General features: G+C 37.4%; 1 long non-coding RNA gene across 4 annotated transcripts; it reads right to left on the reverse strand.

Moving 5' to 3' along the window:
• Nucleotides 1-5387: 5387 nt before the first annotated feature.
• Nucleotides 5388-10566, reverse strand: LOC129349249 (uncharacterized). Of its 4 annotated transcripts, none has more exons than XR_008602176.1 (4): nt 10369-10566; nt 9366-9466; nt 8502-8643; nt 5388-5792 (listed from the first exon to the last, which is right to left on the reverse strand). It is a non-coding gene; the product is annotated as an uncharacterized LOC129349249 (long non-coding RNA). The 4 variants fall into 4 exon arrangements; XR_008602174.1 differs by having other exon boundaries at nt 5388-7628; XR_008602175.1 differs by lacking the exon at nt 8502-8643 and adding an exon at nt 7528-7628 and having other exon boundaries at nt 10369-10564.
• Nucleotides 10567-14385: the final 3819 nt, after the last annotated feature.

Here is a 14385-nt window from a genome sequence, read left to right on the forward strand (position 1 = left end):
GTCCTAATAAATGATAATAAGGTGTGATACTAAAGGTGTGTGGTGCTAAAAATGTCCAAGTAAAGATATCAAGTTGAACATCTGGATGGCGGTTGATAAAAGTTGACCTCCCTTCATTTCTCTGGAGCGACTCCATGGATTTTATGGATGGTGGTTAAAGACCTGCTCTTCTAGTGGTCTTCCTTCTAGTCGCTGTAAAAAGTCACTCCATCCCGACCGACTTCAACACCTCTTCATGACAAGTTGTTCTGCCTCGGACCTGGTGGAAACTCAAGAAACTCGGGAAAACCTGTGGAGACTCGAAGAACTCGTGGAGACTCGAAGAACTCGTCGGGCGGGGGAAGATGTGGTGGGTGGTGTGGGGAGGTGGGGGAGTAGAGGGGGGAGGCCGCCACCCACCTCCCCGCCTACTCTCCGCCCTGACTCCACCCAGACTCCGCCTTGGCTCCACCCATGTGGTCACTTCAGGAACTGCGATGCCAAAGGGACGACGAATTTATTTCTTTTTATCTGGTCTGTAGCTCAGTGAGTTAAGGATTTGCCTATGGAGCTGCAGGTCGCTGGTTCAAGACCAGACACTTCTTAAATTTTATCAAAATCCTGACAAAGACAAAGAAAGAAAAGTGCCGTTGGTGGGTCTTGAACCTGCGACCTTCCACTCTGTAGTCTCACCTCTTATCCCCCTGAGCTACTCGCTCAGATACTAATTCTTCTGGTTTTTGCGCATTTATCATCTATTTTTTGCCGTTTTCGATATTTTTTTTTAACTCGAGTCTCGACTTGACCGTTTTTCTCAGGAGGTTGGACTTCGGCCTTTGTGCTGGAGGGTTGAACCCTCAGTTCCAAGACTTTCCAACCCTCCGGACCTCCCAAGTCCTCAGGACCTGAGCTTTCACACAGTCTGAGGGCTGAAATTTTCTGAGTCCCACAGTAGTTCTCAGTTTGATTTAACTTTCAGACAGTCCAAGGACTGATACCTTCAAAGTTCCTGAGTAGTTCTCTGTTAGTTTGAACCTTTCGACAGTCTCAGGACTGAAATCTTAAAAATTTCTCAGTACTTCTCTGTTAGTTTGAACCTTTTGACAGTCTGAGGACTGAAAACCTGAAAGTTCTTGAGTAGTTCTCTGTTAGTTTGAACCTTCAGACAGTCTGAGGACTGAAATTTTAAAAGTTTCTCAGTACTCCTCTGTTAGTTTGAACTTTCTGGTTAACAGAAGCTTTAAAGCGTAAAGCTTGCGGATATCAGAAGGTAACAGTTTGATCGATGCCTTCAACTACTAGTCGACTTTATCTGGAAAGCAGTTTTCTTTAATGAGTTCTTAGTAAATCTGTCCACAATCAAACCAAGAACATAGAAAGAGGAAATGTTTGAAGAAACAACTTGATGTTTTCATTTCAGACTAGAAAACGCTTTAAGACATTTAGCTGTTTTGCTCTTTTTGATCCTTTTATTGTCTCTTCTGTTTAATTTGATCTTCTAAAGTCTAACTGGTGTCTTTTCAAATGTTATGTCTTTAGTTTGATTCTTCTTAAATGTTTAGTTTTGGTCTTTTCACACCTTTTATTCTTTTCTAATGTCTGATTTGATTTCGAAATGTTTGTCTTTTTAATGTTTTATCGGCTTGTTTGAAAAATTTCTTTCCCAATGTAGAATTTTTCGATTAAATCTTTGTTAATGTTTTTCTTTTTAAATGCTTCATTGTATTTTCTGTTTAATTCCTATTTAAAGTTTTGTCTTTAAGATTTAATTTTCTAATTAAATAATATAAATAAAATGTTTAATTACGTTTTGTCTTTTTAAAGGTTTAATAATCTAATTAAATGTTTTGTATTTTTTAAATGTTTAATTATCGAAAATATTTCATTTTTAATGTTTAATATTTTTGTTTCTAAAATTCTGTTTAATTTCATAATTACATGTTTTGTATCTTCTGTTTAATTATCTAATTAAATATTTTGTCTGTTTACTATCATTTAATTGTATTTAATGTTTAATTTTCTTTTTAAAAGTTTTATTGTATTAAATGTATTTTTCTTTGATTTAATTGCTTTTTTTAAATGTGGTTTATTTCTTTAATCTTTGTTTCTGTCAAGATTTTAACCCCAACTTTAAAAATGAAATAAACCCTTAAATCACAATGAAAATTCTTCTGTTGTCACAATCATGAGTTAGTCAATTATTCAGTTTATCAATTCAACTTTATTTGTTTAGCACCTTTTACACAGATAACAAAACTAAACAAGCAAAGAGAAAAAACTATGCTAAAACTATGATTAAAACTCAAAAACATTTAAAAAAAAAAAAAAAAGATTTAACATGGTAATAAAATATGTTGTGTCCAGGGGATGGAGGGAGTTTATTGAAGTCTTCTTGGGCTCACATGGGAAATCATTTAAAATATAAACTTGATATTCAGTCTAAGGAAACTGGAAACTGCAGAGCGACAGAAGAACCAACAATATCTCCTGTTTTCTCCTTTAATGAGTCGACTCTTCTTGTGCTTTCAGACCAAAGAACTACAGACTCTTCACAACCTGCTCAAACTCTTGGTACAGGACCTCACCACACGGGTCAAGAAGGTTTCCTTCTCATTTCTACTCTGAAGCTCACCTTCTCCTGCTCAAACTGCTGACAAATGTTTCTGCTGCTCTAAAGTCTGGTCTCCAGAACTTCCTAAAAACTCTCAAAGTCTCTTCTGCTGCAGGTTGCTTTGTAGAACTGTTCCAGAAAACCTCACTAAACCACATGGAGGGGCCTCAAGATAGTCGTCCAAATGAAACCATACAAAAACCAAACTAGCACAACCCAAACGCTAAAGTCTCCTGCAGCCTACCAGAGAACCTCTGAGAACAGAGAATCAGGACAGGAACTCTTACCTTCTGGACAACCAACGTTGGTTCACAAACAAGAATACAGAATGTGTCTGACCAAAAACCTCTAAAGACTCACTACAGCCAAGATAAAGACACAACTCAGCTGCACCAAATCCACTAATCACTGCACACATTAGCACCATGTGCTAACTGTGGCTAAAGAACCACATTTACCAAGACAACTATCCAGTACAAAGCCCTAAAACACACCAAGAAACACATTAAAGACGATTTTACTGCTGGAAGCTGCAAGCCAACGCCTAAAGAACAAACTAAAGCAATGGAGCCAAACCCCTGGTGAAGAGAAGCAGAGGAAATGTTTGTCTGCAGCTAAATAAAGCAGGAAGACACTGAGCTGCTCAGGTGTTCCTGATAACACCAAGCAGCCACCTGGACAGCCAATAGGAACACAGCTTACTGGAAGTCCAGAGGGCTGGCTTAGTGAAGGAAATTTAGTTTAAAGTTGAAGCAGAAAGTTAACAAAGAAAGTTGAAAACCACCTTCTGATACCTGAAATCTCTGAGTTTTCACACAAAGAACACCTGAACATGTCAAACTGGTTCCATAGTAGAACCATCATTGTAAAAACGTCATAGTATGGTGTGTTGCTCAAAAAACATTAGGACCCGGCTGTCTAGGGTCGCCGAGGAGCAACACAAAAACAGGACAAACGCTGGTTTCCAGGGGGTTAGGAGGATATTTATTTGAAAGAGTAAGTTTACAACAACACAACATGTGAGCAGAAAAATCACAAAGTCTGTCTTTAGTTCAGCTGAAAATATTAGTTTTTGTCTTTTTTATTGACCAAACTTTTCAGGAAGTAGATGAAGAATAATTAAAGCTCTCATGTAGAAGTCCAACTTATTTTGGATCCTTGTGGAGAGTTTAATCTTAGAGTTTGTAAAGCTGTTGAGTTTTTAGAGTCACATGGATTGTTTTGACATTTAATAACCGAGTCCTGAAATAAAATTACAGTTGTGGATTTCTGTCATTTAGTCTGGACTAAACAAATAACAGCAGCATAAATCTCAAACTCATTATGAGGATCTGGATTGAGGTTTCTCACATTGATAATGATCCAAAACATGAAATTTAGGCTGGGTTTAAAGGAATATTCCACCTTAAATCTTTGAATGTTGACCTAAAAGGTTGTGTTTCAGAAGTATTCCACCTACAAGGTCCTCACACATCCTCCTTAAAGGAACATTCCCACCAGAAAATCCTTGGACATGCACCTAAAATGTTGGTTTAACTGAGTATTCCATCCAAAATCCTCAAAGAGACCTGAGGGGCTGGTTAAAAGGAATATTCCACCTAAAACCTCAAATATAGACCCCAAAGGGTGGTTTAGAAAAAATCCTTCAAAGCAGACCAAAAAAGTTAGTATGGAGGAATATTCCACCTGAAATGTAGACCTGAGAAGTTGGTTTGAAAGAATATACCATCCTAAACATCCTTAAATGTAGACTAAAAGACGGTTTGGAAGAAAATTCCACCTAAAACCCTCCAATGGAGACCTAAAAGTTGAGTTTAATGGTATATTCCACCTAAAATTCACTACTGTAGACCTTGGAGGTTGGTCTGATGGTATATTCTACCCAACATCCTTGAACATAAACTTAAAAAGTTCATTCAAAGGAATATTCCACCTAAAATCCTTCAATGTAGACCAAAAAAGTCTTGGTGTAAAGGAGCATTCCACCTTAAATGTAGACCTTAAGGATGGTTTGGAGTAATATTCTACTTCTACTTCTTCTAAATCTTCCAATGTAGACCTAAAAGGTTTACCTGATGGTATATTCTACCCAACATCCTGGAACATTTACCTAAAAGGTTGGTTTAACGGTATATTCCCAGAACCCTTGAACATTGGGCTTAATGGTATATTCCACCCTAAATACTTGTACATAGACCAAGAAGTCAGTGTAAAGGAAATGTAGACCTAAAAGGATTGTTTAAAGGAATATTTAAATGATTATTTTCATTATTTAATAATCTGTTATCAGTCAGAACCCTGGCAAACTTATTTTCATCAGTTTTTTAGTGGAAGTGACAAATAAAGGAGCTCTTGGTTTTTCCCGACGTTACTGAGTCCAAAGCTGCTGTTTCAACACAAAACGTTCACATGCATCCACAAACCTCTCAGCACTCAAACACCCACAGACAGGAGGCCGGCTGGACCGAGGCTCGGCGGCGTCCTCAGACCCACGAGTCGGGGAGTCGCTGAACTTGTTGGTCCGGTTTGAAGGCCTCCATGTGGTCCAGTAGAAGTCCACGTAGTCGGTGTTGGCTTTGAACTGCAGCGACTGGCCACCATCAGGTGGACCGGCTCGTCCTCGTAGGACTCCTCCTGTAGCCTTGAGGGGACCACAGGAACATTCAGTAGCTGTTGGAGTTCTTCCTGTCAGGCTCCTGGTAGAACGGCTCTGAAGAATCTTGTACTTGTCTTATCTGGAACAATCTAACAGCCTAAACTGTTAACAGCGGTGTAAAGAAGCAAACACAGGCATAGATTAGGACTCAAACTAGATTTATTTTAGAAAACAAATCAGCTTAGAGGCATTTGTTCACACATGTGGCTGAATAGGAGGCCGTCCAATCAGATTTGAGGTCTTCACTCTGTAGGTTGTTTGTTCAGTGAGACTCTTGGACCTCCATCAGCTGACGTGGATGTTTGATGGTCTTCCTCTCTAGTGCCAGATGATTCATCCATGAATTCAGCAGCTACAGACTGAAATGAAGCTCATGCTGCCGTTATTGAATTCCTGTTCCAGATCAAATGTTCAGAGCTCACCTTGAATGCAGCTGTCTGCTGTCTGATAGTTTTTCTCATTGTAGTCTTCAATAAAGTCTTTTTCCTCATGTCAGGATGTGGTGAGACTCTTTCTCAGTCTCTGCAGACGTCCCTCATTGTGCATCTCCAGAGAAGAAACAGAAAAACTGGTCATTGCTTCAGCATCACAAACGCTCTCCAGCATTGAGAGTGTTTTAGGAATTCATTCATTGTGTTGTGAACTTTGAAGGAGCAGAAACTTTACAGCTGCCAAAGATATGAGCTCCAATTCTGGATGTTTTAGGAAATGAAGTTCATCAAATGAACACTTGATTTTTGCTGATAACTCATTATATTACTAAAGAAATCTAACATAAAAACCTGTAAACTCTCAGGCAGCTTTTGTTAAAGTTTGTCTATAATTCTATCATCATGTTCTGGAACCAGGATTCTGCAGAAGTTCCTTCAATCAGATACTTGTGTGTTTCTATTTAAGGCCTCAGGTTTGAACGTACAGCAGAGGATTAGAAAGGAGTGATTTTAATATTTAAATCAGTCCAGTAAATGTTTGGAGTAAAAATTAGTAAAATTTTGATTTAGATAGATTTGTGTCAAATAATATTGTAGAGTCTCACTTAAATATATCCAAATGAGTTCAGTGTATTTATATTTTATAGAATATTTGATTTCTTAATCTCAATACTGTAGGGTCTGACCCTAAATATTATAATAATGATGTAAATGTAAATAATAAATAATACTGTAATGCAGAGTCATAAACTTTAATCAGCTAAACTTACATAATAAATATCACTGCACAATCTTAACCTGAACATTCATATTATTGAAGTAAATTTACATAAATCATGATATTCTGGAGTCTTAACTGGAATATGTCTAACATGAATCTTTTTGTATTGTGCTGATAAACAACAATAACCCGACTTTCAGATAATATTTATTGTCTGTGATTGTGAGACTAAATTCCTCCACATTCTGGAACTTTCCACACAGCAGCTGTAGGAATAAATAAAAATAAAATCTGTTCACTTCCACATTAAGCACATTTACTTATTCTTAATATCTCAGACTGAATGGTAGCTGGCAGTAAAAACAAACTCATCTGCTGGACTGAATTTCCCAAAATGGAAACATGGACAGAATTTAACACTCATGTATCCATGGCAACGCTAATGTTTCTGCTTCTTACCAAAGTTCACAACACAAGTAAAGATTTTAATGTAAAACTTCAGGGATGACTGCTGACCATAAGTATTCTGATCAATACTTCATGATCAATATCAGGACAGATGTTAAAACTCCAGCTGTTGCATTAGACTGCAGTTATTCACAGAGAAATTAAAACATCACATTCCTCATAAAAACTAGATGGGACTTTTATTAAATAAAGTGTTGGTGAATAAACAGTGTAAAAAGTGCAAAGCAGCTCCATTAAATCAGGAGATGTGAGACTTCCACAGCATGGATCACCATCTGCTGTGTTGATTCATAGCTGAATGTCAGAATGAACTGAGATAGAAAAGCTGCTTTGAGCTGCAACATTATGGTCTGACAATCCAACACCATCACAGTATTCATCTGGTTGTTTTGCTCCAACATGCTGTGAAGTTCAGTTTTTACCTGAATCAATACAGAGATTCTATTTCCAACCAAGACTGGAATAAAAATTAGAATGTTGAGGTTATTAATGCAACTAAATCTTTTCAGATAGAAGGATTTACTTCTAAGTTCTAATTGAACTTTCAGTGGGAGCTCATTGCATTCACAAAGAAAAACAGCGAAACCTTCATAGCAACATTTAATAAACCTAAAGCTTCCCTGTTGGCTCATTGGTGGAGTTTGTTACTGAGCATCTGAACCTTAAATCCAGTGAGACGACCATCTTCAGTCCAGGCCAGTCAGAGAACTTCAAGACCTTCCATCTGCTGGACCAGATGTGGCATCATCTCCCTCTGAACATCTGGATGACAGGAGAAAAGACAGAAATCAAACACAGATCACAGAAATACAATTTATTCACTTTCATCATTTTATAAAAGTAGCATGAACTTTATTAAAACTTTACAACATCAGTAATGAAGGTAAATGTTTTTATCTTGTGTTGAAGCTAAATTTAAAGTCAATTTTAATGACAGTTTATCCTGAGGAGTGAGAATGGAGCTTTTCTTTCCTTTTTAGAATATTCTCTCAAAATATTCTGTTTATTATTGGCTTTAGATGAATTTTTCGTTATTTATTCTTAGATACCTCAGACTGATACACTTTGCAGATAATTTCATGTACAATGACAATAAAGATCTTCTATTATAACATATTTTGCTAAAACAAGAACTGCAAACCTTCTCAACCATCTCTCAGTCCACAAAATTCCAACTGCGACAAAGAATTATCTGATGTAGTTATTATTATAATCTTTACTGAACCAGCCCTGGAATTAATAAAAATCTGTATATGGATATGATTTTCTCTGATGGAACCACTAAAACTGCATCCAATAAAGTAAATCTCTTCTGCACTGCACACATACTACACTTTTGTATAACTCTGGATGTCAGAGTAAAGGCAGACAGATCCACCGATTAGCCACAACATTCTGACCACTGACAGCTGAAGAGAACAACATCCATCATCTTGTTCTAATGCAACGTTCTGCTGGGAAACCTTGACATTCATGTGGATGTTTGACATGTACCACCACCTAAACACTGCAGGACAAACAACCCCCTAGTCTCCATGGCAACAGCAGTCCCTGATGCCAGCTGCCTCCCTCAGCAGGACAAATTAAAACTACTCAGGAGTGGTCCGAGGAACACGACAGAGCTAAGCTGTTCACCTGGGTTCCACACTCCCCACATCCACATCTGATGGAGCATCTGTGGGATGGTCCAGGATCAGCCTGGTCTAGGTAGGACCCACCCTGCAACCCACAGGATCCACAGGATCCACAGGACATCCCCAGAGGTTCTGATGAACCACTGGGTCAGAGGATTTTAGCAGCATAAAGGGACCAACACAGTATTAGTCAGGTGGTCAGAATGTTCTACTGTTATATTGTCATGCTGATTATATGATCAGTAAATGTTACCATAAATTATAACGTCCACATTGATCAGGAAAAAAAACAAACTCAGTTCATTCAGAAACTGTGGGGTTAAACCTAAAAACACAGACCTCAACAGCAGTTTGTTTCAAAGCAGAACACCAGCCAGTTTTCACTAAAGAAGCTTTCAGAGCAACAATTAAATGACAGTTTTGTTCTCATTAAGTTCACAGAATCAGCCAAAATAATGTATACACACATCAGGAAAAGAAAAACTTTTATAAATATTTCATTTGTATAAGTACTTCTATACATATAGATTCCTCTTTCTAAGTTTGATCACATCACGATAACTGTGTCCTATTGTACGATGTTTCCCCAACAGATGGCGCTACCCTCATGAATGGAGTATCAACAAGTGACGTCTACAACACAAATGTCTGGAAGCCAGTGGCCACCACTTTGAGCAGCTCTTGTAATTGTAGAGGCCAAAGATAACTTTTATTAATCTAGTGATGTCTGAATAAATTTGGTATTGAGATATTTAGGCAAGTTTTTCTTTTCCTGATGTGTGTAAACATTATTTTGGCTGACTCTGTATGATGGGTTTCTGACAGGTCACCAGGCAACATCTTTTTATAATAATGACAAACATACCTGCATTCTACAGGAGTGATTTTCCTCATGTGCAGGTAAAGATGTGTGAGGAGCTTAGAGATGACAGGAGCAGGAGTCATCCTCACTAATTCAGCTTCCACCTAGAAACAGAAAGACCACAAACAAACACACTGATATACTCTCAAACGTTCAACCTCACAGCCTCAAAATATCTGTTTAGGAAGTGTTGTGTTTCTAAATTCTGCTGAAAGCATTGACAGACATTCTCTTACAAGGTTGTGTAAAAAGCAGCCTGTCCTCTGAGCTATTGAGAAATCTTCCTGAACAAAGTTTCTACGTGTAAATCAGCTCAACAAAAACTAAAGCCTCAGTCAGAGATAACAGGTATCGCAAATTATAAACAACTTTCTTTGTTAACTCAGACTTTCTGCTTCAACCTCACATAAAAAGGGGATTTTAACTCGTCAGGTGACTGAAAATGAACGGCTTGTGCAGTTCTAGATCCAAAAGTAGGATGTTTCAACTCATGTTTTACTACAAATACATGCAGTAATAAATAAATACAATGGCTGGTTGTTAGTTTAATCAGTATTAATGTCACTTTATATACTGGATTGAACTTGAGCAGTGGAAGAGAGAAGGAATTTAATGAAATTATGGAGATTCAGAGAGGTAACGTTGCGCAATGTTAAGCTAAGCGCGGTTTAATTCAAACCAGCTGAATGTTAAACTTCAGTGCAGCTGAACGGGTTTCAGTTAACCTTAAAGTAAAATAACTTTTTTAAAAGCTAAAATACACAGCAGAGAAATACAGGTTGAGAAGTTCATTCTAAAAATGAGGACACCTGCGGCAGCAACTAACACAGGTGTTCAGCGGTAAGTTAGCCACCTGTGCTAATTAGCCCGCTAGCTAACTTAGCCGCTTAGCTAGCTAACGTGTCCGGACCAACTGCTCAAACACGACAAAACACAACTCTTCACAAGTCGCTGACTTAACGTACAACAAAACAACGCTACTGGATAGAAGTATTTATCTTCTTACCGTGTTTTACTCCAAAAACAAGGTCAACAGCAGCCAGAGATGCTATCAGACGTGCCGACCATAGATATATATATATAGCAGACTAGATCCGCTGGCGAGCTGTCTTCTGTATGTCTGTGGTCTGACCAATCACTGCTCTCTGGCTCTCAGTCAGTCTGACCAATCACTGCTCTCTGGCTCCGCCCTCTGAGAATCTTGTTGTCGTTTGGCTCCACACATGCTGATGACCACTTCCGGTCTCAGAAAATGAAAAAACGGACCTTTTTTCGTTTCTGTCTCTTGTTGATTTTATTTTTTTGTTATTCTAAATATAAAATGAAAATCAATGCATTTTTAAAATTTCGTATATCCCTTTTTGATCATGAAAAGGAAAGACACCTTGTATTTCAATTTTATTTTTTGTATTTTAAAACGAAAATCAAATAACCACTCCTTTTTTGTTTTTCAATACCCGTTTCAGAACGGAAAATCAAAATGCCAAAATATACACGGACCCAGAAACAAGTAAAATAAAATAGCAGTAAAGGAGGAATTCATTCATCATGTGTTTTAGTTCAGTTTAACTAAGATGTGAGTGTAGTAAACATCAGCATGTTAGCGCTGTAAACATGCTACAGTGTACCTCAGCATGCTGCTGTGTTAAAGTAGGCAACATCTTTAAAGAGCTGCCAGCATAGTTTTTAAAACAGTGCGTATATTCTCTGGAAAACATTGAGTCACACCATAAATATAACTTAAGTTGTGGTTGACAAAACACATTTCATGATGTAAAGTGAGCAAGAGATGCTTTTCCTTGTGATGTGAAACGATGTGATAGTTCAGAGGCCTTTCCAGGACAAACTATCAAGAGCAGCCAGAGAAAAAAAACAGAAAAGAAAGAAAGAGTGGAGTGAGCTCAAATTTTTACACTACAGCTAAACGTCCCTGAGGTCTGAATGAACTCAGAGTTTGTTATATCATGTTCCCAGCGAAATAACTTGTCCGATAGAAGACACTGTGCGTGATTTGATGCCTTCTTCAGATTGCAGTATTGTCAGAACGTCTGTTTTTTGAATCTGGCTTAATGAGAGAAAGGAGCCTTCATCTCTACTCCTGAAATGTGACAGTGGTGGGATATGAAAGGCTTTTCCTTGCGTCTGCATCGTCATCTGCTATATGTGCCTCTTATGTGCAGATCTGATGAGTTGAAGTCCTGCAGTATTTTGGCAGGGAGGCAGTGGACGGCGTAGAGAGTGAGTTGGACTCCGCTGCCTTCGGCTTAAAAAACCCGCTGGATCCCACCAGGCTGGGAGGATAATGGTAATCAGATGCAATTTGAATGGGTTATGCAATTTAGAAGAGTTCTACAATTTTATGCTTTTAGGCCTGTAGCGTGGATTAAGGTCTCTGTGGTTTACTCACCTCCCACACACACACACAGACCAGCCACAGTCTGTTACTGAACCCAATGCATATATATATATATATATATATATATATATATATATATATATATATATATATATATATATATATATATATATATATATATATATATATATATATATCAGCCAAAATAAAATACTTGACTTCTAATGTTTTTCCACCAAAACCCCACTCTATTTCCTCTCTGTCATTAAAAACATCCAACAGCTAAGACCATTCTCGATATATGAGCACTGGAGGCCTCAACTTTCCTCATCAAACTAGTGTACACTGCTGTTCAAAAGTTTAGGGTCACCCAGACAATTGTGTGTATTTTCCATGAAAACTCCCACTTTTATTCATGTGCTAACATAACTGCACAAGGGTTTTCTAATCATCAATGAGCCTTTCAACACCATTAGCTAACACAATGTAGCATTAGAACACAGGAGTGATGGTTGCTGGAAATGGAAAAAAATAGTAAAAATACAGTAAACATATACTAAAAATATAGTAAAAAATATAGTAAAAATACACTAAAAATATAGTAAAAAAAATATAGTAAAAATACACTAAAAATATAGCAAAAATACATTAAAAATATAGTAAAAATACAGTAAAAATGTACACTATTGTTCAACAGTTTTGGGTCAAACAGACAATCCCAAGTTTTCCATGAAAACTCCCACTTTTATTCATGTGCTAACATAACTGCACAAGGGTTTTCTAATCATCAATGAGCCTTTCAACAGCATTAGCTAACACAATGTAGCATTAGAACACAGGAGTGATGGTTGCTGGAAATGTTCCTCTGTACCTCTATGGAGATATTCCATTAAAAATCTGCCGTTTCCAGCTAGAATAGTCATTTACCACAATAGCATGTCTGCATGTCTACACTGAATTTCTGATTACTTCAATGTGATCTTCATTGGAAAAAAAGTGCTTTTCATTCAAAATAAGTACATTTCTAAATGACCCAAAACTTTTAAATTGTACTATATGAACAAAAGCATCCCATACAAGCACATCTTAAACTGAGATTTAAGGTGAGCACAAAAAAACTACTTTCAAGCTCTGCACACTGAAAGTCAAACTTCAAAGTTAAGTAGCAAAAAGCCACATGCATTTTAGTCTAAGCTGCAATAAAGTACACCTAATATGACAAATAAAATGGTGAAATTCCTGACTAATATGATTGTCAGTGTTCTGTATCCAGCCTTGTAAGTAAGATCATTAAATTTATCAGGGGCTGCTGGTGTCAGTTTATAATGTTCAATAATGTAAAATTGTTTATAGTGTTAAATATTACAGCAAATTGTGTGTCCAATATTCAATATAAATTGAAAAAGGCAAAACAAATTCATTAAGTGCCTTACATAAGAGATCGAAACAAATTAAGAGAAGATTTTGAAGAAACACAAGCTAAAGTAAAAGGCATATAAATTAATTAAAAGTAAGCTAAAACTGTGCAAAGCAGAAAAAAACACAAGAAAATGAATGAGTGGTCACAAATACAAATTGAAATAAAACAGGACAGAGAAGTTTTAAGCCTAAGTCTAAAAAGAACTGAGATTGCCGTAAAGCAATCATCAATAAAGAAAAGGGAAACTGATTGGGGTGAGATGAAAGGACACTGAGAACTGTCAGAAAGGATAAAAATGGACATTATTCTTTCACATCTGCAGCAAAAAACCTATTTCTATCAAAGAAAACCTAACTAGTGATTCAGTCTTTGTTGTAAGACTGGATAAAAGGCACCACCTAGTGGAAATAACTGGGAGAAGCAGGGTGACTGTGATGGCTCCGCATTTGATTTAGTTATTTACGTGATGCCAGTAAATGCTCCTATTGCTAAATTAAGTGTAACTTACCAGGACATCCACTGATATTAATAAGTAGGACTAGATGCAGGCAGCACGGTGGTGCAGCGGTTATCACTGTCGCCTCACTGCAAGAAGGTATAATTCGTGACTCTAAAAGGGATGAAGGTGGGAGTTTAAGCAATGTTTACTATTTCTTTGTGTTATACGTGTGATGGACTGGTGACCGGTCCACAGTGTTCTCCACCTCTCGCCCAGTGTCACCCAGGACAGGATCCAGCCCCTCCACGGCCCTCTACAGGATAAAGTGGGAATACCCAATGGATGGATGGAAGGCTTGAGGCCAAATATAATTTTTTTTACAGTCTTTGGTAGAAGTATTTTGGATGTTTGGGGTCGCACAGACAGTGGATACCAGCTGCAAACAGGACTAACCCGCATGTAAGACCTTCTACACAGCAGACATGTTGATTTATGATAGGTCAGATTGTGGGCCGAACAAAGCTGCTGCACAGATGAAAGTTGATGTTTTGATTTTATATTTCAGACTAAAACTTAAATATGATTTTTCATAAAACTCAATTTAGATAAAAAGTATGAAAATTATAAATATATAAGTAACACATAACTATGTGTGTGTGTGTGTGTGTGTGTGTGTGTGTGTGTGTGTGTGTGTGTGTGTGTGTGTGTGTGTGTGTGTGTGTGTGTGTGTGTGTGTGTGTGGATAACCTGTAAATCACATCATTCAGTGTACATTATACATTCTATAATCCCACTACAAGCCCAGACT

Source organism: Amphiprion ocellaris, chromosome 7 (genome assembly GCF_022539595.1).
Source record: "Amphiprion ocellaris isolate individual 3 ecotype Okinawa chromosome 7, ASM2253959v1, whole genome shotgun sequence".
Classification (NCBI taxonomy): Eukaryota; Metazoa; Chordata; class Actinopteri; family Pomacentridae; genus Amphiprion; species Amphiprion ocellaris.